Source organism: Pristiophorus japonicus, chromosome 6 (genome assembly GCF_044704955.1).
Source record: "Pristiophorus japonicus isolate sPriJap1 chromosome 6, sPriJap1.hap1, whole genome shotgun sequence".
Classification (NCBI taxonomy): Eukaryota; Metazoa; Chordata; class Chondrichthyes; family Pristiophoridae; genus Pristiophorus; species Pristiophorus japonicus.
This window is the reverse complement of record NC_091982.1, coordinates 58410929-58434684: the sequence shown is the minus strand read 5'-3', so window position 1 is coordinate 58434684 and position 23756 is coordinate 58410929. Positions and strand designations below refer to the sequence as shown.

At 45.0% G+C, this 23756-nt stretch overlaps 1 long non-coding RNA gene across 2 annotated transcripts; it reads right to left on the bottom strand.

Moving 5' to 3' along the window:
- Positions 1-878: 878 nt before the first annotated feature.
- LOC139265672 (uncharacterized) lies at positions 879-21944 on the bottom strand. Of its 2 annotated transcripts, XR_011593598.1 has the most exons (5): positions 21862-21944; positions 20016-20074; positions 12010-12114; positions 5549-5643; positions 879-1411 (listed from the first exon to the last, which is right to left on the bottom strand). It is a non-coding gene; the product is annotated as an uncharacterized lncRNA (long non-coding RNA). The 2 variants fall into 2 exon arrangements; XR_011593597.1 differs by lacking the exon at positions 5549-5643.
- Between the last annotated feature and the right edge of the window lie 1812 nt (positions 21945-23756).

Below are 23756 nucleotides of genomic sequence, written 5' to 3'. Positions count from 1 at the left end.
TACTTTCAGAAAAACAACCTTTGGCTTTCAACTCTCTTTCGTACTTGAACACAGAACACCAAAACTAATTGTACCTTGACAGTTATTAATGTGTTATAATCAGAGAACCTTTCAAAAGATGTAAGGCCCGAGAAATGTTCTCCGTAACTATAGCTGCGAGGAAGAGAAGCCCTTTCTGATTATCAGCCAATGAACAGATGTTTAAAATTATGTTATCTGTCCACAATTAGGAGCTGACATTTAGAAAGTGAAGGCGGTTTTACTCCAGCACTGAATGCAGATATTGCATCAAATAATGAACGGACACAAAGCTCACAGAGCGAGCGCCACATACACAATGGTTGAAGGAAAATTGAAAAGGCCAATGGTGAGCTCTCACTTTACATTATGGCAGTACTTGTCCTCCTTTTATTCATTCTTCTGCATCAGCAGTACATATCGACAGGAACACAAAGACCAAGCTTGAAAGAGATTTCTTCCAAACAGAAATGTGTTTTTATCATAAGGAATGTTAACAGAGGAATATTATTATACTCCTCAATTTGACACACTAGCCCTTGTGGTGAAGTGTGCAAGATTCGTACTGAAGCATAAACTGAAGGATTGAAGGTAATGCAGATTCAAACCAAACTGGGAAGACGTGAGAATATTTAAGAACCATTGGCACTCACGCCATGCCAGCCGTGGCTCAATGGACAGCACCCTCGCCTCTGAGTCAGAAGGTTGTGGGTTCAAGTCCCATTCCAGGGACTTGAGCACATAAATCTAGGCTGACACTCCAGTGGAGCGGCGCACTGGTGGAGTTGCCATCTTTCAGATGAGACGCAAAACCGAGGTGTTGTGGAATATTTCAAAATACTCTACACAAGTCTGACATCGAGAGTTCAAACAGTCTTTAATCGCATGCATGGGGAGACATCTTGCTTTAGTCAACTCCCTCAAAATTGATACAGAAATTTACAGATAATTATACTCAGAAATGACACATTGTACACTGCCCCCGCCTACTTTCTAGATTATATCATCACTACCATGTTTATTACCAGATGTGCATCTTAATTTCGATAATAGTTAATCAGTAGGTGGTTGCAGTCAGCATTATATAACAGTTACAGTCACTTTATAAACAGTCGTGGACAGCCGTTAGTCTGACCTATGACACACATTGTTTGCAACTGATTTACTACTAGCAGTTGGGGTCAGCAGATTTAGTTTAATCACATTTCGCTTTATCTTGTTTAGCCTTGTCTATTGTTTTACCACTCAAGCTGTTGTCCAAGATATCCTTGGTTTTCCTGGTGCACAAGCTATTCCCAGGTTCCCCTTTCAGAGGCCCCGTCCGCTCTCTCAGGTGAACATACTTTGAAGAAGAGCAGGCGAGTTACCCTGGTGTCCTGGCCAATATTTATCCCTGAATCGACATAACAAAAGAAGATCACTTGGTCATTATCACATTGCTGATTGTGAGAACTTGCTGAGTGCAAATTGGCTGCCATATTTTGTACATTACAACGGTGACTATATTTCATTGGCTGTAAAGCACTTCGGGACATCTGATGGTCATAAGTAGCAGTATATAAATGCAAGTCTTTCTTTCTTTCTTTCTCACCCACAAAGGCGATAGATAAGGGAAGGCCGATTTCCTGATTTGGTGCTGTCAGTGAGGAGTCCCAGTGAATTCTGGGAGATTGAAGCCTGTACCCTGGCTCCTTTGGGATAATTTCCCATGGACACACCAACAGCGAGGAATATATGCTCAACCATACGTAACAACCATGACTGCATGTCATTGGCTGCAAAGTGTTTTTGGAACTTCCCAAGGATATGAAAGGCATTATATAAATGTAAGTCCTTTCCTTAAACAAGTATTAATGTAAAAGCATGTTGTTAACTAATGAAATAATACTTCCCTTTCCCTTCTCTCTAATTGAGATGTTTGTGTTTAGTTTGATTACATTATCTGAACTGTGATAGTAACAGATATATTATCACGGATTGGGATTTGAAATCTTGGGAACATCGGAACAGGAGCAGGCCATTCACACCCTCGATTCTGCGCCACCATTCAATTAGATAATGGCCAATCTGTATCTGTATCTTATAATCTTTCAGACTACCACATTGTGCCTACATGGGAAGTACCCTTCTCAATGCCAACATCATTAACAGCAGAGTCCCTGTTTGCCTCAAAAGCTCTTCTGCATGGAATTCAGTTCATTTGCACTGACACAACTGGAGGTGTGCCCTTGAAGATCGGTTTAGAAATTCGGGTCATTTGCGCTTCCCGTTAGCATCCCCAAGGGGCGCTAACTTGGTGTAAATGAATTTTCGCCGGGGCACGGCGGTGCTAACGACACCCACTCGATTCCATGGGAGTTTAGCGGTGGTGGTAACATGTAGTGCCCCACTCCACTGCGCCAGTAATGTTGACGCCATGACCATGCACAGGACCTCTTTAGCACCCCGGATTAAAACTTGGTTATCCCCCCCGATGCTGTGCCAGGCGATGACACGGACAGCTTCAGTGGACTTGAACCAGGCTGCAGGCCGCTCACGGAGCACTACTTAAAGAGGAGGTGGCTGCCGTGTAAAAATAAAACCTGGCATTTTTTTTCCGGCGTTCCTTTGGCACCTCGATCGCGGGGTCTGTGTTGGGCTATTGGCAAGAGCACCCCCGCTCTCCGGTGGTCCATACAGGCCCATTTCATCCCTGGTCCCTTCCCTCTAATGAAGGGAAGAGACCATCCTACACAGCAGCGCTACGTCCCACCCCCGAACGTCCGCCGCACTACCACCCCAGACAGGAAGTGGAGTGCGTTATTTTGCGTTTAACTTCCTTTTGCGGGTGGCAACCCGAATTTGTCGCATGGGGTGGTACTTCTGTGCCTGGTGCAAAATTTCCCGTCTGCTGGGTGGTACCGCCCCCAAACAGGGCGTAAGGGAATTTCACGCCCGGGAGAAGGGAACAATGTAAACATTTACTGGCAACTAGTGTATTCCCATCACCAAACAGGCAGTCATTACACTATTGTTAAGATAGAAATGCACAGAACCCTCTTGTCAACATAAGTGCTTGGAATTTAATGAAATTGCACAGCCTTTGAAGGAAGTTAATCCAGTTAAATTTAACAGTGATGATGTGAAGTACTGAATTTGCAATACACTTATGAATGTTGCTTCTTTAAGTGTGAAATCAGATTCAAGAATTAACTATGAAACAAGAAGATGGTTCATTATTAATGAATTTGATACTTTTCATGTTAATTGCAAGACGTGAATTTCCTAGGATAGAGTGGCGAATGATACTTAGAGGGTTTACGGTGGATAGGCAATGGCAGATATTTAAAGATCACATGGATGAACTTCAACAATTATACATCCCTGTCTGGCGTAAAAATAAAACGGGGAAGGTGGCTCAACCGTGGCTTACAAGGGAAATTAGGGATAGTGTTAAATCCATGGAAGAGGCATATAAATTGGCCAAAAAAAGCAGCAAACCTGAGGACTGGGAGAAATTTAGAATTCAGCAGCAGAGGACAAAGGGTTTAATTAGGAGGGGGAAAATAGAATATGAGAGTAAGTGTGCAGGGAATATAAAAACTGTCTGCAAAAGCTTCTACAGATACGTGAAGAGAAAAAGATTAATGAAGACAAATATAGGTACCTTGCAGTCAGAATCAGGTGAATTTATAATGGGGAACAAAGAAATGGCAGACCAGTTGAACAAATACTTTGGTTCTGTCTTCACTAAGGAATACACAAGTAACCTTCCGGAAATACTAGCGGACCGAGGGTCTAGCGAGAAGAAGGAACGAAAGGAAATCCTTATTAGTCAGAAAATTGTGTTAGGGAAATTGATAGGATTGTGGGCCGATAAATCCCCAGGGCCCAATAGTCTGCATCCCAGAGTACTTGAGGAAGTGGCCCTAGAAATAGTGCATGCATTGGTGGTCATTTTCCAAAATTCTATTGATTCTGGATCAGTTCCTATGGATTGAAGGGTAGCTAATGTAATCCCAATTTTTTAAAAAAGAGGGAGAGAGAAAACAAGGAATTATAGACCAGTCAGCCTGACATCGGTGGTGGGGAAAATGTTGGAATCAATGTAATAGCAGCGCATTTGGAAAGCAGTGAAAGGATCGGTCCAAGTCCGCATGGATTTATGAAAGTGAAATCATGCTTGACAAATCTTCTAGAATTTTTTGAGGATGGAACTAGTAGAGTGGACAAGGGAGAACCATTGGATGTGGTGTATTTAGACTTTCAAAAGGCTTTTGATAAGGTCCCACACAAGAGATTAGTATGCAAAATTAAAATACACGGTATTGGGGGTAATGTACTGATGTGGATAGAGAACTGGTTGGCAGACAGGAAGCAAAGAGTAGGAATAAACGGGTGCTTTTCAGAATGGCAGGCAGTGACTAGTTATTTACAATATACATTAATGATTTAGACAAAGTAGTTGAATGTAATATCTCCAAGTTTGCAGATGACACTAAGCTGGGTGGCAGTGTGAGCTGTGAGGAGGATGCTAAGCAGCTGCAGGGTGACTTGGATTGGTAAAGTAAGTGGGCAAATACATGGCAGATGCAGTATAATGTAGATAAATGTGAGGTTATCCACTTTGGTGGTAAAAACAGGAAGGCAGATTATTATCTGAATGGTGACAGATTATTAAAAGGGGAGGTGCAACGAGACCTGGGTGTCATGGTACATTAGTCATTGAAAGTTGGCATACAGGTTCAGCAGGCGGTGAAGAAGGCAAATGGCATGTTAGCTTTCATAGCGAGAGGATTCGAGTATAGGAACAGGGAGGTCTTACTGCAGTTGCACAGGGCCTTAGTCAGACCACATCTTGAGTATTGTTTACAGTTTTGGTCTCCTAATCTGAGGAAGGACATTCTTGCTATTGAGGGAGTGCAGCAAAGGTTCACCAGACTGATTCCCGGGAAGACAGGACTGACATATGATGAAAGACTGGATCGACTAGGCTTTTATTCAATGGAATGGATCTCATAGAAACATATAAAATTCTGACGGAATTGGACAGGTTAGATGCAGGAAGAATGTTTCCAATGTTGGGGAAGGCCAGAACCAGGGGTCACAGTCTAAAGACATTTAGGACAGAGATGACGACAAACTTCTTCATTCAGCGATTGTGAGCATGTGGAATTCTCTACCACAGAAAGTTGTTGAGGTCATTTCATTAGATATATTCAAAAGGGAGTTAGATGTGACCCTAATGGCTAAAGGGATCAAGGGGTATGGAAAGAAAGCAGGAATGGGGTACTAAAGTACATGATCAGCCATGATCATATTGAATGGTGGTGGAGGATCGAAGGGCCAAATGGCCTACTCCTGCACCTATTTTCTATGTTTCTATGTTTCCAGTTACAATACATATTCAGACGCCGTCTTCATCATGTAAGCCCCAAGATTGTGAAACACACGAACCGCGTTGCGGAACTGGAGCTGCGGGTGGATTCACTCTGGAGCATGCACGATGCTGAGAATGAAGTGAATAGCACGTTTAGTGAATTGGTCTTACCGCAGGTAAAGGGTAGACAGCCAGATAGGGAATGGTAGACCAACAGGAAGAGCAGTGCAAGGAAGGTAGTGCAGGGATCCCCTGCGGTCATCCCCCTGCAAAACAGATACACCGCTTTCAGTACTGTTGAGGGGGATGACTCATCAGGGGAGGGCAGCAGCAGCCAAGTTCATGGCACCATGGCTGGCTCTGCTGCACAGGAGGGCAGGAAAAAAAGTGGGAGAGCGATAGTGATAGGGGATTCAATTGTAAGGGGAATAGATAGGCGTTTCTGCGGCCGCAACCGAGACTCCAGGATGGTATGTTGCCTCCCTGGTGCAAGGGTCAAGGATGTCTCGGAGTGGGTGCAGGACATTCTGAAAAGGGAGGGTGAACCGCCAGTTGTCGTGGTGCATATAGGTACCAATGACATCGGTAAAAAACGGGATGAGGTCCTACGAGACGAATTTAGGGAGCTCGGAGCTAAATTAAAAAGTAGGACCTCAAAAGTAGTAATCTCAGGATTGCTACCAGTGCCACGTGCTAGTCAGAGTAGGAATCGCAGGATAGTTCAGATGAATACATGGCTTGAGGAGTGGTGCAGAAGGGAGGGATTCAAATTCCTGGTGCATTGGAACCGGTTCTGGGGGAGGTGGGACCAGTCCAAACCGGACGGTCAGTACCTGGGCAGGACCACAACCAATATCCTAGGGGGAGTGTTTGCTAGTGCTGTTGGGGAGGAGTTAAACTAATATGGCAGGGGGATGGGAACCTATGCAGGGAAAAAGGGGAAATAAAAAGGAGGCAGAAGCAAAATATAGAAAGGAGAATAGTAAAAGTGGAGGGCAGAGAAATCCAAGGCAAAAAACAAAAAGGGCCACATTACAGCAAAATTCTAAAGGGGCAAAGTGTGTTAAAAAAACAAGCCTGAAGGCTCTGTGCCTCAATGCGAGGAGTATTCGGAATAAGGTGGATGAATTAACTGCGCAGATAGCAGTTAACGGATACAATGTGATTGGCATCACGGAGACATGGCTCCAGGGGGACCAAGGCTGGGAACTCAACATCCAAGTGTATTCAGCATTTAGGAAGGATAGACAGAAATGAAAATGAGGCGAGGTGGCGTTGCTGGTTAAAGATGAGTGCAATTGTAAGGAAGGACATTTGTCTGGATGATGTGGAATCGGTATGGGTGGAGTTGCGGAATTCCAAAGGGCAGAAAACGCTAGTGGGTGTTGTGTCTAGACCACCAAATAGTAGTAATGAGGTTGGGGACAGCATCAAACAAGAAATATGGGATGTGTGCAATAAAGGTACAGCAGTAATCATGGGCGACTTTAATCTACACATTGATTGGGCTAACCTAACTGGTAGCAATGCAGTGGAGGAAGATTTCCTGGAGTGTATTAGGGATGGTTTTCTAGACCAATATATCGAGGAACCAACCAGGGAGCTGGCCATCCGAGACTGGGTGATGTGTAATGAGAAGGGACTAATTAGCAATCTTGTTGTGCGAGGCTCCTTGAGGAAAAGTGACCATAATATGGTAGATTTCCTTATTAAGATGGAGAGTGACAAAGTTAATTCGGAAACTAGGGTCCTGAACTTAAGAAAAGGTAACTTCGACGGTATGAGGTGTGATTTGGCTAGAATAGACTGGCAAACGATACTAAAAGGGTTGACGGTGGATAAGCAATGGCAAATATTTAAAGATCACATGGATGAACTTCAGCAAATGTACATCCCTGTCTGGAGTAAAAATAAAACTGGGAAGGTGGCTCAACCATGGCTAACAAGGGAAATTAAGGATAGTGTTAAAGCCAAGGAAGAGGCATATAAATTGGCTAGAAAAAGCAACAAGCCTGAGGACTGGGAGAAATTTAGAATTCAACAGAGGAGGACTAAGGGTTTAATTAAGAGGAGGAAAATAGAGTACGAGAGGAAGCTTGCAGGGAATATAAAAACTGACTGCAAAAGCTTGTATAAATATGTGAAGAGAAAAAGATTAGTAAAGACAAACGTAGGTCCCTTGCAGTCAGAATCAGGTGAATTTATAATGGGGAACAAAGAAATGGCAGACCAGTTGAACAAATACTTTGGTTCTGTCTTCACTAAGGAAGATACAAATAACCTTCCGAAGGTACTAGGGGACAGTGGATCTAGTGAGAAGGAGGAACTGAAGGATATCCTTATTAGGCGGGAAATTGTGCTCGGGAAATTGATGGGATTGGAGGCCGATAAATCCCCGGGGCCTGATAGTCTGCATCCCAGAGTGCACAAGGAAGTGGCCCTAGAAATAGTGGATGCATTGGTGATCGATTCTGGATCAGTTCCCATGGACTGGAGGGTAGCTAATGTAACACCACTTTTTAAAAAAGGAGGGAGAGAGAAAACGGATAATTATAGACTAGTTAGCTTGACATCAGTAGTGGGGAAAATGTTGGAATCGATCATGAAGGACGAAATAGCAGCGCATTTGGGGGAAAGTGGTGACAGGATCGGATCAAGTCAGCATGGATTTATGAAAGGGAAATCACGCTTGACGAATCTTGTGGAATTTTTTGAGGATGTAACTAGCAGAGTGGACAAGGGAGAACCAGTGGATGTGGTGTATTTGGACTTTCAGAAGGCTTTTGATAAGGTCCTGCACAAGAGATTGGTGTGCAAAATCAAAGCACATGGTATTGGGGGTAATATATTGATGTGGATATGGAACTGGTTGGCAGACATGAAGCAGTGAGTCAGGATAAACGGGTCCTTTTCAGAATGGCAGGCAGTGACCAGTGGAGTGCCGCAGGGCTCAGTGCTGGGACCCCAGCTCTTTACAATATACATTAACGATTTGGATGAAGGAATCGAGTGTAATATCTCCAAGTTTGCAGATGACACTAAACTGGGTGGCGGAGTAAGCAGTGAGGAAGACTCTAAGAGGCTGCAGGGTGACTTGGACAGGTTAGGTGAGTGGGCAAATGCATTGTAGATGCAGTATAATGTGGTAAATGTGAGGTTATCCATTTTGGGGGCAAAAACACGAAGGCAGAATATTATCTGAATGGCAGCAGACTAGGAAAAGGGGAGGTGCAATGAGACCTGGGTGTCATGGTTCATCAGTCACTGAAAGTGGGCGTGCAGGTACAGCATGCGGTAAAGAAGGCAAATGGTATGTTGGCCTTCATAGCTAGGGGATTTGAACATAGATGCAGGGAGGCCTTACTACAGTTGTACAGGGCCTTAGTGAGACCTCACCTGGAATATTGTGTTCAGTTTTGGTCTCCTAATCAGAGGAAGGACGTTCTTGCTATTGAGGGAGTGCAGCGAAGGTTCACCAGACTGATTCCAGGGATGGCTGGGCTGTAATATGAGGAGAGATTGGATCAACTGGGCCTTTATTCACTGGAGTTTAGAAGGATGAGAGGGGATCTCATAGAAACATGTAAGATTCTGACAGGACTGAACAGGTTAGATGCGGGAAGAATGTTCCCGATGTTGGAGAAGTCCAGAACCAGGGGACATAGTCTTAGGATAAGGGTTAGGCCATTTAGGACTGAGATGAGGAGAAACTTCTTCACTCAGAGAGTTGTTAACCTGTGGAATTCCCTGACGCAGAGAGTTGTTGGTGCCAGTTCACTGGGTATATTCAAGAGGGAGTTAGATATGGCTCTTATGGTTAAGGGGATCAAGGGGTATGGAGAGAAAGCAGGAAAGGGGTACTGAAGGAATGATCAGCCATGGTCTTATTGAATGGTGGTGCAGGCTCGAAGGGCCGAATGGCCTACTCCTGCACCTATTTTTCTATGTTTCTATGTGTTTAGAACGGAAATCTTGGCATGAAGGTTTGTGTACCCTCTTCATAACATTCCAAATTTTCAAGAACAATGGTCAGAAAGTCCAGAACGCTGAAAATGTTGACTGGGTTTCATTGCAACTGAATGTCTAACAAAAGAGTTGAATTCCAGAGGTGAGGTGAGAGTGACTGCCCTTGACATTAAGGCAGCATTTGATCAAGTGTGGCATCAAGGAACTCGAGTAATACTGGAGTCAGTGGGAATCGGGTTAAAATTATCCACTGGCTGGAGTCACACCTAGCACAAAGGAAGATGGTTGTGGTGGTTGGAGGTCAATCATCTCAGCCCCAGGACATCACTGCAGGAGCTCCTCATGACCGTGTACTATACCCAACCACCTTCAGCTGCTTCATCAATGACCTGCCCTCCATCGTAAAGTCAGAAGTGGGGATGTTCGCTGATGCTTGCACAGTGTTCAGTGCCATTCGCAACTCCTTAGATAATGAAGCTGCCCACGTCGCATGCAGCAAGACCTGGATGCCATTCAGGCTTGTGCCGATAAGTGGCAAGTAACATTCATACCACACAAATGACCATTACCAAGAAGCGAGAGTGTTAGCCATTGTTTATCTACCGTCATACCTTTTAATGTAGTTTCCTAATCGACCTTAGCCAACTAGTCCCTCATACCTATGTAGTTTGCTTTGTTTAGATTTAAGTCCCCAGTTTCAGATTTAACTAAATTACTTTCAAACTCAGTATAAAATTCTGTCATATTATGATCATTCTTCACTAAAGGCCCCTTTTCTGCTAGATTATTAATTAAGCCTTTCTCATTGCACAATACTCGATCTAAAATAGCTTGCTCCCTGTTTCGTTCGTCAACATACTGATCGAGAAAACCATCTTGTATACATTCCATGAATTCGTCCTCTACACTATTATTGCATATTTGGTTTGCAAGTCTATTTCTAGATTAAAGTCCTCCTTGATTGCTGTATTACCCTTATTACACGAATCTCTAATTTCCTGATTTATACGGTGCCCTACATAACTCCTACTGTTTGGGGGCCTATAAACAAGAGCTCTTTCTTAGCTCTACCCCAACTGATTCTACTTCTTGATTTTCTGAGCTCAGATCCTTTCTCTCTACTGTCTTTATCCCTCCCTTTATTATCAGGACTACCTCTCCTCCTTTTCTATTTTGCCTATCTCTTCCACAAGTTAAGTATCCTGGAATATTTAATTCACAACCTTGGTCACTTTGCAACCACATCTCCATAAGGGCTGTTAGATCAAACCTATTAATTTCTATCTGCGCTATTAATTCATCTATTTTGTTGTGAACGCTTCGCGCATTCAGATATAGTGCCATTAGCTTCGACTTATTTTTCCCTGCTGTCACCTTAGTCATTGATGCCTTATTACCTTTGTTACTCTCTCTGTCCCTTCCTGACCCACTCTACTTATTTTTAACCAAAAGTTTGCTCTTCTCTAGAGCCTTGACATTTCTCTTGCTGTTTAAAAAAAAAATTGGTGAATCTTCCCACCCCCCTTTCATTAGTTTAAAGCCCTGCCTACTGCCCTAGTTATTCGATTTGTCAGAATACTGGTTCCAGCATGGTTTAAATGGAGCCCGTCCCAACGGAACAGCTCCCTCTTTCCCCAGTACTGGTGCCAGTGCCCCACGAAGCAAAACCCTTGCCTCCCACACGACTCTTTGAGCCACGCATTTAACTTTCTAATCTGCTTGTCCCTATACCAATTGGTGCGTGGCTCAGGTAACATCCACAGATTATTACCTTTGAGGTTCTGCTTTTAATTTGGACCCCAACTCCTCAAACTCTTTCAGCAGAATTTCATTCCTAGTTCTACCTATGTCGTTGGTTCCTACATGGACCACGACAACTGGATTCTCCCCTTCCCACTCCAAGTTCCTTCCCAGTCTTGAGGAGATGTATTTAAACCTGGTACTGGGCAGGCAACACAACCTTCGGAAATACCGGTCACTGGCTGCAGAGAAAAGTATCTACCCCTCTGATTATACTGTCCCTACCACAACTACATTCTATTTCACTCCCCTGCACTTGAATGGTCTCCTGCACCATGGTGCCATGGTCAGCCTGCTCATCCATCCTGCAGGCTTTCCCCTCATCCACACAGGCAGCAAGAACCTCATACCTGTTGGATAAGTGCAAATGTCGAGGCTCCTCCAGCACTGCACCTGGGGTCCCCTTACCTGCCTGAGTTGCAGTCACACCCTCTTGTCCACGAGCACTAACCTGATCTGTACTACTACTTAACCTAAAGGGTGTGACTGCCTCCTGGATGAAAGTGTCCAGGTAACTTTCCCTCTTCTTGATGCATCGCAATGTTTGCAACTCGCACTCTAGCCCAACAACTCTGAGCCGAAGTTCCTCAAGCTGCAGACACTTACTGCAGATGTGGTTGCTCGGGATCACGATGCTCTCCACCAACTCCAACATGCTGCAGTTACAAAACACCACCTGCCCTGCCACCTCTAACCTTGTTTTATGTATTAATTAAAGCTTTATTCAATTGATATTTTAGATTTATTGTTTAATTATTGTATCTGTTCTAAGTTATTAATTCAATAAATATGAGCAAGTTACAGTTTATAAGCTCTTAATTTACCCCTCCCCTAACTTAGAAAGCAAATAAAACTGTAATACTCACCAACCAATCACCGACCATCCTATTAGCAGGAACAACCTCTCCACGGAGCCCTACTGCTCCACAAACGTAATGCTGGTGCACGCTCTGAGATGCAGCATGATACTTCTGGAACCATGTTAAATACTTTTAAAGTCGACAGTTTTTTTGTTAAAACCTACACATCACTGTTTCAAATGTTTCAAAACTCAGACATGAAAGATTGTTTTAGATATTTTGATGTTTATAGTTTGCATTTGGAACAAAAGGACACAGAACAGAGTACTTTATCAACTGAAGCATTTTGTATTTAGACCATTTGATCACAGAATTTAGGAGCAGAGGAACAGGAGGAGGCCATTCAGTCCCTCAAATCTGTCCCGCCATTCAATTAGATCATGGCTGTTCTGTATCTTAACTTCACATATCCAGCTTAGTTCTGTAAACCTTAATGCTCTTAATTCACAAAAATCTACCAATCTCAGTTTTAACATTTTCAATTAATCCCCAGCCTCAACAGCAATTTACAGGAGTGAGTTCCAGATTTCAACTATGCTATGGGTGAAGACGTGTTTGCTGACATCACCCCTAAATTGTCTGGCTTTAATTTTAAGGTTATGCCCCCTTGTTCTGGACTCCACCAGCAGAGGAAATAATTTTTCTCTGTCTACCCTATCAACTCCTTTAATCATCTTAAACATCTTAATTAGATCACTCCTTAATCTTCTATACTTAAGGGAATACAGGTCTAGTCTATGCAACCTGTCCACATAATTTAACCAGTTTAGCCCAAGTGTCATTCTGGTGAACCTGTGCTGCACCAGCTGCAAGGCCAATATATCTTTCCTCAGGTGTGGTGCCCAGAACCAAACTCAGTACTCCACATGGTATCCATCCAGAGCTTTATAGAACTGTAACATATCTGCAATCCCTTTGTATTCCAGCCTCCTTGAGTTAACTCATAGAATCAGAGACATTTACAGCACGGAAAGAGACCATTTCGGCCCAGCGTGTCCACGCCGGCCGACCAAGAGCTATCCAGCCTTATTCCACTTTCCAGCTCGAGGTCCATAGCCCCGTAAGTTACGGCACTTTATGTGTAAATCCAAGTATGTTTTAAATGTGGTGAGGGTTTCTGCTTCTAACACCCTTTCAGGCATTGAGTTCCAGACCCCCACCACCCTCTGGGTGAAGACATTTCCTGTATTACCTCCTCTAAACCTCCCCCCAATTACTTTAAATCTATGTCGCCTGGTTGCTGACCCCTCTGACAAAGGAAACAGGTCCTTCCTATCCACTCTATCCAGGCCCCTCCTGTAAAGTCCTTACTCGACAGCATGAAACCACATGAGGCACATTCTGGGGAAAAGGTCACTCTGTGACCTTAACTCTTTATTCACAGGACTCCAAAAGCGATGACCCTGCGTAGGACCTCCCTTTTTATACCTGTGTGATCAGGTAAGGAGTGTCTCCCACAAGTTCACCCCTTGGGGTCAAGGTGTGCATCTAGGTTGAGAGTATACAGTAATACAGTGGTGTTATATTGTGGTTACATACATGACATCACCTCACCTCAACCCCCAAAGTCTTATTGGGATCATAGGTTTAGTCTTTCAGGTGATCTACGCTCCCTCGTGGAGCGCTGCAGTTGGGACTCTGGTTGTTGGACAGTGACGTGAGTGTCTGTCACCTGTGGTGATTCCGGCCTGTCCGGGCTGACCGCAGGGACTGTGCATTCTTCTAATTGCTCTTGTTGCTCGTTCACTGGCAGTGTTGTGAGCTCCATCTCATGGTCTTCTTCAGGTTCCTCCGTGTCGATGCTGAACCTTTTTTTTACTTGGTCCAGATGCTTACGGCATATCTGACCATTGTAGAGTTTTACCACGATGAACCTATTCCTCTCCTTGTCAATTACAGTGCCCTCAAGCCATTTGGGCCCCATGGCGTGATTGAGGATGAATGCAGGATCATTTATTTCGATACATCTCCCCCTCGAATTATGGTCATGGTACTCGTTTTGTGACTTGCGCTTGCCCTCAACTATGTCGGTCAGGACTGGGTGAATGAGGGACAACCGAGTTTTGAGTGTCCGTTTCATTAGTAGCTCTGCGGGCGGGACCCCCGTGAGTGAGTGCGGTCGGGATCTAAAGGCCAGCAGGAGACGCGATAGGCAATATTGTAGGGAGGGTTCTTGAATCCTGAGCATACCTTGCTTAATGATTTAGACCGCATGTTCCGCCTGGCCATTGGAGGCCGGCTTGAACTGCGCAGTCCTGATGTGATTGATGCCATTGCCCGACATAAACTATCGAAATTGTAGCTTGTGAAACATGGGCCATTATCACTAACCAGGATGTCCGGCAAGCCATGGGTTGCAAAAATCGCACGTAGGCTTTCCACTGTGATGGATGACATGCATGAATTCAGAATGATGCACTCGATCCATTTCGAGTACACATCTACCACAATAAGGAACATCTTACCCATGAATGGGCCAGCGTAGTCACCATGAATGCGTGACCATGGCCTGGTGGGCCAGGGCCACGGGCTGAGCGGGGCCTCCATAGGGGCATTACCCAGCTGGGCACACGTCATCCACCTGCGAACACAGTGTTCCAGGTCTGAATCAATTCCAGGCCACCAAACATGTGACCGCGAAATGGTCTTCATCAGCACAATGCCTGGGTGCTCGCTGTGGAGTTCCCTGATGAATGCCTCCCTGCCCTTCTGGAACATAACTACCCGGCTGCCCCATAGTAGGCAGTTGGCTTGGATGGAGAGCTCACCCATCCGTCTGTGGAATGGTCTGACCTCGTCAGGGCATGCTCCGTGTGCGGACACCCAATCCCCAGTCAGGACACATTTCTTAATCAGGGATAGGAGGGGATCTCTGTTTGTCCAGATTTTGATCTGGCGGGCTGTGATGGGGGAGCCTGCGCTGTCAAAGACATCGACAGCCATGACCATCTCGGCGCTTTGCTCCGCTGCCCCCTCGGTGATAGCCAGTGGAAGCCTGCTGAGCGCGTCAGCGCAATTTTCAGTGCCAGGCCGGTGCCGCGTGGAGTAGTCATAAGCAGCTAGCGTGAGAGCCCATCGCTGTATGCGAGCTGACACATTGGCATTGATAGCCTTGCTGTCTGACACCAGGGATGTTAATGGCTTGTGGTCCGTCTCTAATTCAAACTTCCGACCAAAAAGAGGTACTGATGCATTTTTTTTTACACCATAGACATATGCAAGCGCTTCCTTTTCGACCATCCCATATCCCCGTTCTGCTTGAGAGAGTGACCTGGAGGCATAAGCCACAGGTTGTAGTTGACCCTCAGCATTGCCCTGCTGCAACACACACCCAACCCCATAGGACAATGCATTACATGTCAGAACCAATTTTTTACAGCGGTCATACAGGGTCAATAACTTGTTTGAACAAAGTATGTTACGCGCCCGATCAAAAGCCCGTTCCTGACAGTCCCCCCAAAACCAATCGCAACCCTTACGCAGGAGCACGTGTAGCAGCTCCAACAACATGCTCAAGTTCGGCAGAAAGCTCCCGAAATAGTTCAACAGTCCCAGGAATGATCGCAACTCCAATGTGTTGCAGGGCCTGGCTGCTCGTCGAATCGCCTCTGTTTTGGATTTGGTGGGCCGAATCCCATCTGTAGCAACCCTCCTGCCCAGAAACTCAACCTCAGGAGCTAAGAACACACATTTAGACTTCTTGAGTCGCAGGCCTTCCCGTTCCAGTTGGCGTAGCACCTCCTCCAGGTTGTGGAGGTGTTACTCGGTGTCTCGACCCGTTATAAGGATGTCGTCCTGGAATATGATCGTTCCAGGAATGGATTTAAGCAGGCTTTCCATGTTTCGTTGAAAAATCGCAGCCGCTGATCGAATGCCAAACGGGCACCTGTTATAAACGAACAGTCCCTTGTGCGTGGTGATAGTGGTCAGTAGTTTAGATTCGTCGGCCAGTTCCTGGGTCATGTAGGCTGAAGTGAGGTCCAACTTGGTGAACAGCTTGACGCCTGCCAGCGTGGCGAAGAGGTCCTCTGCTCTCGGGAGCGGGTATTGGTCTTGTAGGGACACCCGATTGATGGTGGCCTTGTAGTCGCCACAGATCCTGACAGAGCCATCCGCTTTTAGGAGGGGAACGATGGAGCTCGCCCAGTCGCTGAATTCAACAGGCGAGATGATGTCCTCTCTCAACAGCCGGTCCAATTCGGTCTCGATCTTTTCCCGCATCACATACGACACCGCTCTGGCTTTGTGGTACACTGGCCTGGCGTCCGGGGTGATGTGTATCACTGCTTTAGTGCCTTTGAAAGTCCCGACGCCAGGTTGGAATAGTGAATCGAATTGTTGTAGGACTTGTAAGCACGAACTTCGCTCCACAGATGACATTGCATGAACATCCCCCCATTTCCAGTTCATCTCAGCTAACCAGCTCCTCCCCAACAGTGCAGGACCATTGCCTGGGACAATCCAGAGCGGCAACCGATTCACTAACCCATTGTGTGTGACGGCCAACATTGCACTGCCTAGCACCGGAATGATTTCTTTAGTGTAAGTCCGTAATTGTGTCTCAATACGTGCTAGTTTGGGTCTACTGGCTTTAAGTGGCCATAGCTTCTCAAATTGCTGAACACCCATGAGTGATTGGCTGGCCCCAGTGTCCAGCTCCATGCATACAGGGATACCGTTTAATAAAACCCTCATCATCATTGGTGCCATTCTGATGTATGAACTGTGAATATTCGCCACATTTGCTGAACCTCGGCATCCATTGATTTGCCCCAAAAGTCATCCTGTCTCAAAGAACCCTCTTCTGGTCTTTCTGCCTCATATATTATTCTGGTAGCAGACTTCCTGCATATTCGAGCTAAGTGGCCACTGAGATTGCAATTCCTGCAGACAAACTGTTGAAATCTGCAAGAACTAGCTGAGTGTTTTCCCCAACACCTCCAGCATGAGTTAAAGTTCCCATTGTTGGGAACAAAGGGATTATGGCCAGGCATTCCACGCTGACTGTCCCTTTGACTACTCTTAAGTACCCTATTAGTGGGTGTCAATGGCCCCGTCCCGGGCCGCATTGTCCACTATGATGGCGTGAATGTCTGTTCAGCCTGTCATTGCCTCTGTTGAAGTCCTACTCTGGGGTCAATTGCTGCTTGGGGAGTGTTGGAATGCCCCTGCCTGCCTGCGGGGCTCTGAGTCCCATTGATAATGTTGACTCCCTGATCCATCGCCGCGTTAGAGGCAGAATTGCGCGGGTGTATTATTTTTGTCTCTTCCTCCCCGCCATGAAAGTTTGAGCCATCAATGCCGTCGCTTCCAAGGTCAAATCCTTGGTCTCAATTAATTTGCGTAAAATTCCCCCATGACCGATGCCCTTGATAAAGAAGTCCCTTAGCATCTCCCCCGTGCAGGCATCTGTGAACTTACAGAGGCTGGCCAAATGCCGGAGGTCTGCTACGAAGTCCGGTATGCTCTGTCCTTCACGACGTCGGTGGGTGTAGAATCTGTGTCGGGCCATATGTATGCTACTCGCCGGTTTGAGATGCTCCCTGATCAATTTGCTAAGTTCTTCAAAGGTTTTGTCCGCCGGCTTTTCGGGTGCTAGTAAGTCCTTCATGAGCGCGTAAGTCTTTGGTCCACAGCTGATCAAAAGATGAGCCCTTCGGTTGTCGGCCGCTGCATCCCCCAGTCATTCTTTCATAACGAAGCTTTGCTGAAGCCTCTCGACAAAATCGTCCCAGTCTTCCCCAACACAGTACCATTTCTCTGCACTACCGGTAGCCATTCTCATGGGTCGTGAGTTCCTGTTTCTCGTCGCTAATGTAAATCCCTTACTCTACAGCATGAAATCACACGAGGCACATTCTGGGAACAAGGTCACACTGTGACCTTAACTCTTTATTCACAGGACTCCAAAAGCGATGGCCCTGTGTGGGACCTCCCTTTTTATACCTGTGTGATCAGGTAAGGAGTGTCTCCCACAAGTTCATCCCTTATGGTCAAGGCATGCATCTAGATTGAAAGTATACAGTAATACAGTGGTGTTACATTGTGGTTACATACATGACACCTCCTGTCCCCCCAAAGCCTATCCATTATCTACAAGCTTATTGGCACCCCTTCCATCACCTTAAACATTTATTCTCTCCACCACCAGCGCACCGTGGCTGCAGTGTGTACCATTTACAAGATGCACTGCAGCAACTCGCCAAGACTTCTTCAGTAGCATCTACCAAACACGCAAACTCTGCCACCTAGAAGGACCAGGGCAGCAGGCGCATGGGAACACCACCACCTCCAAGTTCCCCTCCAAGTCACACACCCTCCTAACTTGGAAATATATCGCCGTTCCTTCATCATCGCTGAGTCAAAATCCTGGAACTCCCTAGCAGCACTGTGGGAGCACCTTCACCACACGGACTGCAGCGGTTCAAAAAGGCGGCTCACCACGACCTTCTCAAGGGCAATTAGGTATGGGAATAAATGCCAGCGATGCCCACATCCCAGGAATGAATAAAAAAAAGATTCCATTAACCTTGTTAATTATTTTTGTACCTTTCGTCCATTAGCTGTTAGTGATTTAAATGTAATTTGTTCAACCTCAGAGGAGACTGTGTCCAGCTGAGTACATTTGGGCTGAACCTATGGGATGTACTACTTAAGCGAATATGTAGATTCAAGGACGATGAGAGAAGGTCTGATTTTACATTAACTTGTAAAAAGAGAGCTGGGTACTGCAAATTCAATACTTTGAAGAGTATGGTTGGGGACGTAACAGACAGAGTACAATCACCTTCTCATAAATGGAAGGCAGGGTAAATAAGTGAAGCACTCGAGGCTGTTCTTCTGTACCTGCTACGTGCTCACGAAATGATATTTTTACAGGCCTGTCAGCTGCCCATTTGGTGTAGAAGAAACTAAAAGATGTTCGGAAGCATGATATCTTTTATCTTTTTGTGGTACAGATTTTTCAGATGTACAGGTACTTTGAACTTTTCATTTTTTTCATTCAGTTTGTTTTCACGGTTGTCTCCCTTTCTCTGCCTCCAGTTTTTGAGTCTCTTTTCTTGATCCCTCTTTATCTGTTCTTTCATTGCCCTTGGTTCTTTCGTTGTCAGCCATGGCTCAGTGGGCAGTGCACTCGCCTCTGAGTCAGAAGGTTGCGAGTCCAAGTCCCACTCCAGGGACACGCCAGTGCAGTGTGGAAGGAGTGCTGCACTGTCAGAGGTGCCGTCTTTCAGATGAGATGTTAAACCGAGGCCCATCTCTCAGATGGAAGTAAAATGATCCCATGGCACTATTTTCAAGAAGTGTAGGGGAGTTCTCCCCGGTGTTCTGGTCAATATATATCCCTCAACCAACATCACTAAATCAGATTACCTGATTATCACATTGCTGTTTGTGGGATCATGCTGTGGGCGAATTTTCCTACATTACAACAGCGACTATCCTTCAAAAGTACTTAATTGGCTGTAATGTGCTTTGGGATGTCTTGAGGTCATGAAAGGCACTATATAAATGCAAGTCTTTCTTTCTTTCTTTCTGCCCATTCTGACATTGTTCCATTGATAACTTCCATTAGTCAAGGGTGTTCCCATTCCTTCCCATCCTCCCTGCTTTTATCTTGGTTTTAACAATAGATCATTGAAAAATTTGATACAAAACTTATTAAAATTATTAAAGTTAAAAGTTAAGTTGAGTACAACTGTACTGTACAAATGTTAAATAAACATATATATTTTTTACATTTAATTAGAATCCTGTACATTATTTTTTGAATCCAGCACGAATCAAGAAAATCTTTCTTGGTTATGTCTCTGCATTATGTGCATGTACCTACCCTGTTGATAATAAAAAGGTAATTATGAAGCAATGTAGTCTTAGGGAGAGAAATAATAACAAAAGGGAACAAGTATCGTTCACATTTAAACTAATGTGTTTTGTGCAACATGCTTTTAAAACCTGAGGTTTAACATTTTGTTCAGAGCCAAATTTGCAGCATAAAACCACACACATACTTAGCAATAATCACGCTCCTTTCCAATGCTGACCGGAACGCCCATTCTGTGATTATGTGCTGGAGATGAAAGGGAAATTACAAGCATTAATGTTACACCCTGGATTGGCAGAAGAACTCTTGATGATATTTCCTAACAGAAAGACAGGTGCCACTCTCATGCTCCTTCACAGAGAATTACCATAATCTCTAAAATCACATCTGACGCCAATCAACCACCCCCAGCGAAATATTGGGAAAGCAACACCCTGCTAAATTAACTCATAAAACAGCAAAGTCCACCATCCCATGGCAACCCAAAACACTCACTCCCCACCCCCACCACTTGAGAAGAGAGACAAATGAATTAACGCCAATTCACAGGCAACTGTCCCCATCTCCCACTGCTAAAAAGGGACCTAACCCAATCCTAAATCTCAAGCCACCTTCCATCCACTACACAGAATTTCCAGGAGAAAAATGTACCCACTGTTTAACAAGCATGTTAAAGGCATCCAGCTTTACTATGGTGTGTGGAAGGTCATTTAAAGTTTAAAATGCCTTTTCATGAATGGAATCAATGGCAGGCTTTTGGGAGAGGCGGAGGTCTTCATATAAAACTTTAATGAAAAGCATTAAAAGATAAAAGCTAATCTAGTCAATAAATGTGTTAACTTTATTATAAAATATGTTGTTTAAAAAAAAGTTTAAATCTTGCACAGGGAAGTTTTTTTTAAATTGTATGCTTCTTCAGCTGCTCTGCTATTACAGGGGTCCAAGGATAGCATTTTCCTCTCTTCTTCCATCCCCACCTAGCACTGGCGCAAGCAGGAAACCTGCCAAAAAAATATTTAAATTAGCACGGCCCCAGAAAATGTGATGAAATCTGCAACAGCAAGGCACAAAGGCCGTCACAATGACTTCGCATGAGGATACTGTACTCACAGAGCGAAAACATTTCAATCAGATGCAATTCCCAATGGACTTGGCCCGGGATAGCAGTGGGCCGGGAGTGGGGAGGCCATTCGGCCCAGGATAGCAGCGGGCCTGAGCGCCGATTTCCTTATGTTAAGGTCGGGTTTTTTTACAACGATGCCTAAAGGTCACTCTGGGCGTTTTGAAAAAAGAAACGTTGTTGGGGAAACTGGCATTAATGGCTAGAAATGGCGCGGAGTCCCTTTTAAATGCAAACCAAAATATCTGCTGCCAAAAAATCTGCCGCTGACAGTCTGGCGCTGGCGTCAAAACTTTCAGGAAAATTTCAAAATAGAGATTATTCCAAAAGTATCACTAGGCACCAAAAAAATCAGCCCCCAATGATGGCGAAAATTGCCCCCAAGATCTTTACTTTTTATCTGTGTTATTTTATATTATATTTAATATATAAAATATATGTTAATATATAATATATATTGTTGAATATACTGACCTATGTTTTCATACTCAGAAGCAGAATCATACACGTAATGTCATGAAGATGAAGAAACATAACTATCGGCCCACTGGGATCAGTTTGCCCAGGCAAATCAGGCCCCAAATCCGGCCCTGCCGGCCCATATGAAATTCTAAGCCCATCAGTTGTTTCCTCCTCGACATCCATCAACAATCCCAAACCCCTCTGTGGGTAGAATCGTTTCATCTGCATTCACTTTAAATGGCTCAATTCTAATGTTATGTCCTCTTGTCCTACATTTCCCGATTAGAGGAAGAGTCACTCCCGATCACCCCCGTCAAGAACCATTATTATTTCAAACACTTCAATCAGATCATCACTTAACCTTGTCATCTTTAAGATAATAGCCCAGCAAGCCCTGTTTCTTCTTCCCGCGGGCATTCGCCGAAAAATAGGAGAGAAGATGCGCACTTACCTTTTGGTTGAACGCTCGCCAGAGATCCCGGACTCGAGGCCTCCTCTTCTTGAGCAATGCAGCGCATTCACGTTGGGACGTCCGCAGGTGTCACATGGGCCTGGACACCCAAACACGGTAAAGTATTTTCTCATTCATAGTAATAGGAGTTTTGTAAATGTGAAACTCCTATGACAATGAATGAGAAACACCCCCAAACACACAAACACTACATTAAACATTAAAAAACACCTCGCATAAATACACAAATAGAAATTAAAGTTGTTAGAAATGTTTTTTAAAGAAAAAAAAGTGCCGATTTTTAAAAAAAAGTTTTAATTATGATTTAAAATAAACTTACCTGAGTGGGCAGGATTTTTAACATAAATATGTATTTTAAATTTTATTTTAATACGTTTTTGACATGTTTTTAAACTCTTAGGCTGCTAGAAATAGGCTATGTGCCTGCTTTCACCAGGTGCAAGAGTTTTAAAGACATTCACAGGGCAAGAGATGGGCAAATAGCCCAATCTCTGCCGGGGGAATGTCCTCGTTCCCGATATGTGGGAGATCTGTCAAGCCAGAAACTTGGCCGATTGGAAAAGCCGGTTTTCAGCGCATGTGCATTGTGCGCTGAAAACCGATTTTTCCGATGCCTTCCCGGGTCCGTAGAAACTCCGTACGGACCCAGGAGGCAGGAATTTCTGGGCCAATATATCCACAGTTTATCCAGTCTCTCATTAGAGCCCAGTTATTGTGACTGTGACACAGACAGACTATCTCTCCTCATCCTTCTTGACCTGTCTGCAGCCTTTGACACGGTTGACCACTCGATCCTCCTCCAATGCCTCTCCACCATCGTCCAGCTGGGTGGGACTGCACTCGCCTGGTTCCAATCTTATCTATCTAATCGTAGCCAGAGAATCACCAGCAATGGCTTCTCTACCCGCCCTCGTATCGTTATCTCTAGTGTCCCCCAAGGAACTATCCTTGACCCCCTCCTATTTCTCATCTACATGTTGCCTCTTGACGACATCATCCGAAAACACAGCATCATTTTCCACATGTATGCTGATGACACCCAGCTCTACCTCACTACCACTTCTCTCGACCCCTCCGCGGTCTCTGAATTGCCAATCTGCCTGTCTGACATCCAATACTGGATGAACAGAAATTTCCTCCAACTAAATATTGGGAAGACCGAAGCCATTGTCTTCGGTCCCTGCCAGAAACTCCGTTCCCTAGCCACCGAATCTATCCCTCTCCCTGGCCACTGTCTGAGGCTGAATCAGACGGTTCTTTACCTTGGTTGATGAGCTTCTAAACACATATCTGCGCTATCACTAAGCCCACCTACTTCCACATCCAGAACATCACCCAACACCGCCCCTGCTTCAGCTCATCTGCTGTTGAAACCTTCATTCATGCCTTTGTTACCTCGAGACTTGACTATCCCAACCCACGCCTGGCTGGCCTTCCACATTCTACCCTACTTAACTTGAGGTCATCCAAAACATGGCTGCACATGTCCTAACTCGCACCAAGACCCGTTCACCCATCACCCCTGTGCTCGCTGACTTACATTAGTAGCTGGTTAAGCAAAGCCTCAATTTTAAAATTCTCATCCTTGTTTTCAAATCCCTCCATGATCTTACCTCTCCCTATCTCTGTCATCTCCTCCAACCCCACAACCCTCCAAGGTGTCTACGCTCCTCTAAATCTACTCTCTTGAGCCTCCCCGATTATAATCACTCAACCATCGGTGGCCGTGTCTTCAGCTGCCTGGGCCCCAAGCAAAGGAATTCCCTCCCTAAACCTTTCCGCCTCTCTACCTCTCTCCCTTCCTATAAGACACTCCTAAAAACCTACCTCCGACCAAACTTTTGGTCATCTGCCCTAATATCTCCTTAATGTGG